This window comes from Falco cherrug, chromosome 17 (assembly GCF_023634085.1).
Source record: "Falco cherrug isolate bFalChe1 chromosome 17, bFalChe1.pri, whole genome shotgun sequence".
NCBI lineage: Eukaryota > Metazoa > Chordata > Aves > Falconiformes > Falconidae > Falco > Falco cherrug.
In genome coordinates this window covers 6,066,203-6,073,795 of record NC_073713.1, presented here as the reverse complement: position 1 = coordinate 6,073,795, position 7,593 = coordinate 6,066,203, and positions in this window count along the sequence as shown.

Sequence of the window (7,593 nt, the reverse complement as noted above, 5' to 3'; positions counted from 1 at the left end):
CACTGCGCTGGTTGGTTTCTCTTTTCTATTTTTAATCCCTGTTCCTTCTTCCTCTGGGGTAAATTAAAGACAGCTTTTCTCAGCCTCCTCCCATCAGAGCGAACACCCAGCTCTGACACACATACTCACATTGCTTTGCAGAAAAAGACAAAATTATACTGAGGTGTGACACATGCCTACAGTCATCTCTCCAATATCTCCCCATCAGACACGTAGGGCAGAAGCCCAGGTCTCTGGTATCACTCATTGTCTTTCAGCTGGGCTAGTTTGCTCTGATTTTGGTGGTAGGACATAGGAGCAGCACACAGCTTCCTCCCCTGCAGCACCTCCTTGCAGGTACAGCATCCTCCAAGGCAGGACCTCTAAGGACACTTCATCCCAAGCAGTGGTAAAAGCTCCGTTTCCTGCAGCCCTCACCTCTCCCTTTCTTGGAAATCAGAAGCTTTGCTCAGAGGATTGCCCACCGACTTGCTGGCTGGTACCACAAGGTGTTTTACCTGGTGCTGTTCCTGACATCAGTGCATTAACACAGCCTGGGCCCTAAAGCATACATACAAGCAGCAGGACGGAGTGTTTGCCTTTCATGAAGTATTGGAGAGCAGCACTAAACCCACCACAGGATTATTGTTCTGATCTCCCTCCCATCCAGCGGCTGCAGAAAGAGTGAACGATAAAACATGTTGTAAACATTCCCATATACCTATTGAAAAGTATTCCCAAATGAAGGAGCTTTACAATGCACATCTCCAGCCTGTTTTGGCCTTGCTGCTATTATTAATCCACCCGCAAAGGTCTCCTTGATTTCAGCAATGCAGGACAAGATTCCAAACAATGCTGGGAGCCCCTGGTTAAAATGGGATTGGCTCCTTTAGCTCAAGTGTAGCTGAACTCAGGATTTTAACGAGAAACTTTTCTACTACTGTCTTCAACATAAGGCAGCAAAACTTAAGGCAGCTACAAGGAAGGACCAGCTAAGAGCAGAGGTCCTACTTTTTGCCAGCAAGTAGGAAAGGAAATGAAAATGCAGGCAAGCCAGTGTGTGCATGACTGGAAAACCTTTATATTTTGTAGTGAACCTTATTCTGGAGCAAAGCAGGATTTCCGGAGGGAAACTATGTAATTGCTGACAAAGAAAAGCTTGCCCTTATTTCTTAGCCTGCATGTAGTACCTTCTAGTAACAAGCTGTCACTGAATGCTATCTATCACAACCAAAAACGTTTTAATTCTTACAGCTGCTCACTTTATCACATTATTAGGATATTGTGCAAGTTTGGGGTTGGTTCGTTTCCATTGCCTATTACTGGTGGTGAATAGCAAAGCAATAAAGTGACAGGTTCCACTACTGGGCAATGTTGCAACACAAGAAAATTGATTAATCAGGTTGGACTAAAACAAATTACTGCTACATAAATGTCTTGGGGATTACTGGAGCACTTGGCTAATTCTTTCATTTTCACCAACAGCAGTTTCTCTTCCCTTCAAAAGCTCTTGCCGGGGTTTACCCTCATGGAAACACCCTTTAATACTCCATCTCATCGCGTGCTTTTCCCACGTACTTACTTATTCTCCTCCAGCCTCAATGGATTTTGTTAACTATTCTTTGCATCTAGTAGGCACAAAACCCCAGACAGTGAAGCTGTGCAAGCTCAGTAGATCATTGATTTCTCATTTCTATGACTATTACTAGGCAGCAGACTCAAGTCAATGTTACAAAGACTTAAACTATTGGAGTACAGCTAACTTTGGAGCATATTCAATGCACATACCCAGAACCCAAAACTTAAATTCCATGTAACAGCAGAAAGCTAAAATATTCTGTATACGTCTATCCACATTTTACAGCTAAGTTCCTGCTTGTGTCTTACCTCATTTTAAGCAAAGTGTTCCAACAGCTCAGCAAGCTTAAAGACCTAACACAGCATCCCTGAGCAGAGGGCACACTATTCAGAAGAGAAATGGATCATTTGGTTCTGGTTTTCTTCTACCCCAGTCTCAGGACCATTGCAACTCTGATGAGATTAACACAGGCACAAACCATTGCAACTCTGATTTGTAGTTGCATTTTGCAGCCTAAATTTCAACTAGATTTCCTGTGATTGTCTAGGAGTTAAATATTAATACATCAGCACATAGTGTTAAGCAGCACAGCAGCTTCTCAGCATAAAGGCTGTGCAGCGTAAATATGTCAACAGTTTCATTTGCTTTCACCCTTCACTCGCCACTGTGGAGTGCCAACAAGGAGGCACTGCTGTGTAGCTGTGAAACACTGTACTGTGCTTTAGGTCAGCCACGGCTGCATTTTCAGCTTCAGCCTAACACTCAGCTAACACAGGGTGCATTTTAAACAAGAAATGATTGTCTTGTGACTAATCCACGAAAATAATCCAGTGGTACTCAAGACATCTTGCTTAATTTCTAACTTTTGCTACAGGCTTCCTCCATTTCACTCTATACAGTTTCTCAGAGATCATAACACTGTTCCCTTCTCCCAGCCCCTGTACGCCTAGTGCATTTAGTCTATACCTGCCACTGAGCAGGGATGGTTCTTCATTAGATGTCCACACAATAACACCACAAACCCCTGATCATCTCAGGCATGGCTCTGGGTATACCTGCAGTGCCACTAGTAGTCCTGCTGTGACTTCAGCAAACGAGGCTTTTCAGAACACGTTACAATAACAAGGACTTAGTCCTTTCAGGTTGTTTATTCACAACTGATTGACTCAAATGAATTTATAATTCACCACACCATTCAAACAGTCCCCATTTGCCTTGCAGAAGTTCAGTAACACAGAAAGAAACCAGGTTTCGGGGCCATCTTAGCTTTTTGCTGACCAAGTGTTGACCTTCCGTACCTCTTTTAACCCTCCGCACCCACCTCAGGAGCCCCTCCTGGGGAGAAAGGCCAGCGAGCTCCATTTTCCAGGATGCAGCAGCCACAGGAGCGGCACAGCTCTGCCCACATGCTGCAGGAGGGAGGCATGCAGCCCGGGACTGCTCTGCAAACACCAAGCCATTTTGTTCTGTAACAAGTTGGAAACCCTGGAGACTTTCATTAGAAATGGCACTGATGTGACATTTATGCTTCATATTCTTGTTATTTACACAGAGGTATCATTCAAGCAAACCGCTTCATATTTCTGTTTCAAATCCTTTCCTGCTCTTCAGACCTAGGGGAGCTGGGCTTCGTCCAAGTCTAACAGGGATGACAGAGAAAACACTACTCACTGCGTTTGCTTGATTTGCTCCTGCACACACTCCCAGCCTCACATTCCCAAGCCTAACAAGCACCCACGTTACCCTGGCAGGAGGGCAGGGGACATAGTTCATCCCAGAATTCCCAAAACCCCACTTGGTGACTACAGCATCCCGGAGCAGCTCACCATCCAAGGTGCTGTGGACACAGCCTCATACGGTGTTTAACCCCACCATGCAGTTAACTCCTCCTTTGCACCACTGCAGAGCTCACAGCTCCCTGCTCTGCTCCAGCGATCTGCTTTCCTTACCGAAGTCAGGAGCAGGACACCAGCCCAAGTCCTCCACCCCTGAATCTATTTTGGGTATTTCTGTGGCATCTAATGTGGTTGCATTGCAGCTGCTCTACTGCAAGTGTCAACCGGGGCTATTTTTAGCTATATTATAGCAAAAGAAAGCTTAAAGGAGGCAACGGTCTTCATTACAGTCTCAAGAGCAATTCCCAGACATTAGCTACCGCCTACATCAATTCTTTTATTAATGTGAGTATAGTATTCAGACCAGGGAACATGCACTCTTAGGCTTCATGCTATCCTCTGCTTAGTTAGATCCATTTAATTAGCTCCATTAATAAGCAATAAGGCTCTTAAAAGTAACAATTCCTTTCTGCTAATCATTTCTCCGGCTCCAGGACAGCAAATGCTGTTTTTAATTGGTAGAACTGAGAGGGTAAAAAAGTTTGCTAAATCCATGAATCATGGAGGAAGCTGCAAGCAACTTTAATGACTAGGATATTTTTAATGCAAATTCTGATGCAGTTTGTGGCTTTAATTGCACTGGTTACTTACAAGAAATTTACATAATCAAACTCACAGCCGGTTACTGTAGGCAAATTGTAATGGAGGATTACTGACATCACCAGAGCATATACATTAATGACAGGAGTCCATCTCAACTATTGACGGATAAGAAAAGGCACAGAGACGGGGTCTGTGGGACTGACAGTGTCTCCTCAAAGCACAGGTCAGTCATGGCACCAGTTTCTTCCTGGGCTGATTCAAAGGACAAGTAGCTCTGAACAGCCCTGTGAACCGTGTCCCTCACAGCAAGGCAAATGCAGCTTTACAGGGATGCAATCAAGCACTTCTTATCTCTTCGGTGTGCTCATTTTTGAGCTTTTTGATTCTGTGATTTTATTTGCCTAGAATTATATGCTGATAAAATAGTACTAACCTGTTTGATGCCCTGACTGATTACTGAAGCCTTACAGACAACATAAAACCCCTATACCTTCCACCCATGTCTGTGCTGCATACAGGGGGTGATCCAGGCACTCTCAGATCCAACAGCAGGTTTCACGAGCAGAACCAGGGCAGTGCCTCCCTAGCAATAAATGCAGATGCTAATTACTTCCGCTGAGGCAAGGGTTGTGTGTGATGATGAAGGATTTCAGCTGTTTTGAGGTCAGCCTTAGACAGTAATTTAAAAAAAAAAAAAAAACAAAAAACAAAAAAAACAAACTACCTTCCCAAGCTTGTTTCACCAGGAAGAAACAAAGGAAGGTTGGGATGTTTTTTTCAGACATCACACTAAGTCAGGTCTTAGGAGGCCAAGCTATACACATATTTTGAAATGCAGACATATAATGAGAGAGCTTTGCATGCTGCTGAGCTGGAGGATTGCACATCCAATGCTGGGAGCCGGTGACCTGCTAGAGCTGACTTTTCTCCCAACTGCTGAGATGTGTCTTTACTCCTAAGGACCTAAAGTCAGACCTGTTGCTGAATCACCTGCAGCATTGTAGATTCCCTACTTTCCCCTTTTTGCTACTACTGGTTCCTTCTGTAGACACTTGCCTGCACACTCTTCTTCCGGAGTATGAGAGCTTAGTGCCTTTGCTATTCTTCTGCCACTTCTTTAAAAAAAGATCCCACTTCTTCAACTCTTCCATGTAGAGTGATCAAAGTCTGACTCAAATGCCTGGCACACAAGTCATAATAATACCCCAGGAGATTTTATCCGCAGTACTAAAATGAGAAAGACCAACATGCAAAATGCTACTGAAAATGTTTGTAAGAGAAATCTGGCAAAAGAAAAATCCCATCCCACTAATCCAAACCTGGACAGACAAGCCCTTAGAGGATTCTTGTCAGAAGGAAGTTATCTAAGACATTTGCAATTATGCGATACCTAATTGCTTTTAAATTATAATGGTACCAGAAATGGTTGGTCTACAGCCTGTATGTTCTCTGGAAAATGTTTTTAATCTAACAAGACAAGAGACGTTTCAAGATGTTATTGTAAAATTCATGAGTATTTTTGAGGCACAGGCTGAGCAAAAACAGAAGAGGCCAATGGCTTTTAAGTCAATTTAAAAATATACTGATTTTCATGGCAAGAAAATAGTTCCTGTTGTGGGATCTCCAGTGAAGACTCTCTGTGAAAGCCATTTTAAAGAGGATCGTAGAAACCCAGATAAGCCAGAACTGAAAATGCTCATATTGGAATTCACCTCTCTTCTGAAGGTAAGAAAACACAGAACATTAGACCCCATTAGATTTCTGGGCCATGTTTCTGTCCGCACAAACACTGATTTCAAAAGCAGTTAGTTCTGCTTCTCTTGCAGCTGAGGGGTAACATCCAGCCATCTCCAGCTCCTGCTGAGCACACACCACCAACACAAAATTTGTTTTAAGAAACTGGACTCTCCTGCATGCCGCTGGAAGAGCATCGGGGCTCTTGGATGAGCGAGTGTCCCTGGCAGAAAAGCGGCAGAGCCTGCCTTTGGGGACATATTCCTGAGGAGCAGTGGTGGACACGATGCACTGGCCACGTTCTGGATCTCCTTGGAACACCAAGGCTGTGCGTGTGGACAGCTGGGCTCTCCTGTGCAGCAGCAAATGGAGAGGCCCTCGGGAGAAGGAAGACCCGCTCCGCTTCCAGTAAGGTTTTTAGAGACAAAAGAATTCCAAGACTTAGGACTTTGTACCTCTTGCAACAAATGAATGGCAAAATGCATGTGCATGCTAGTCATTGGAAAAAGTCATGCTCAGCTGCAGAGAGTTCATCAAAAGTCACTGAAGCAATTGCTCCTTGATTTGTTGCCCTGTGTTTTTGTTTAGCTTGCCCAACAACAGCAGCACTGAATATCAGAGGCACTGGCCCGTGAGGAAATCCCAAACAGCAAGGGAAAGAAGCAGAATATTCCCCCAGCCAGTGGGACTACTGAACTGCAAAACTCAAGCTGTGGAAGGTAAACGAGGGACGGCATAAGAGCAGATATGGCCTAATTACCAGTGTCACCAGCCCCGTCCTTGCCTCTTCGTATCCCACCTAAAATGCCCCCTTCAAAAGCACTCCTGCTTGTGGCCACAGCCGCCGTTCATACAGGACCCGCACAGACCCAGCCAGCGCTCCTCAGCACCAAACGGGCAGGGGCTGAGCCTCCGCCCTGCAGCCAGGGAATGGAGGCAGACAGAGGATAAGGGGTATGGTGAAGTCCTGCAGCACATCTGTGTCAGAGCAAGGACACAGGATAAGGGATACGACCAAGTCCTGCAGAACATCTGTGTCACACCAAGGACAAAAAATAAGGGATTTGACCAAGTCCTGCAGCACATCTGTGTCAGAGCAAGGACACAGGATAAGGGATACGACCAAGTCCTGCAGAACATCTGTGTCACACCAAGGACAAAAAATAAGGGATTTGACCAAGCCCTGCAGCACATCTGTGTCAGAGCAAAGTACTGAAATAACGGTCCCAAATTTGCACGTTCCCCATCATGCCAGCCATCCCCCCTTTCTTCACTGCCTTTATGGAGGCTGTTCCTTTTCCCAGTTGTGCATTATATGCAGAAAGTCTGCTCAAACATCTGCAGACAGCCTGTCACTTTACCTTCCTTCCTTCCAAATTATTACTCTCAGTTCTGTCCCTTCAAGGCTCGTGCCTGAAGCACACGAGAAGAGCAAAAAACAACAGCGTTTCTTCCCTTCCTATTAATGTTTCAAAGCCAACCGACTCAGAATCACTGCAGCAAAGCCATAAATTATGCATCGCAGCCCACCGGAGCAGGGGGAGGTGGGGGAGCATGGCTTTCCCACCACTGCTCCTAGGCCTGCCTGCCTGCTTGCTGCCGCAAGGTGCCATCCCACGAAGAAAATATCCCATGTTCTCTCAGAAAGTGGGAAAAGGGCCTCTTTCCAAGTTCCTGATGGCTCCTTGGGATGGGCCGAATTCTTTGCTTGGGAGCTCGGGATGGGGGCTGTTGGCTGGCGGGGGGTGGGGTGGGGGGTGGGTAGGGTGGGTTTATGGATGGAACTTGAGGAACGTGTCCCTCATCCTCATGGGCCCTCAGCTGTGCAGGGATGAGGGTGGCAGGAGAAGGGTGGCGTTCCCC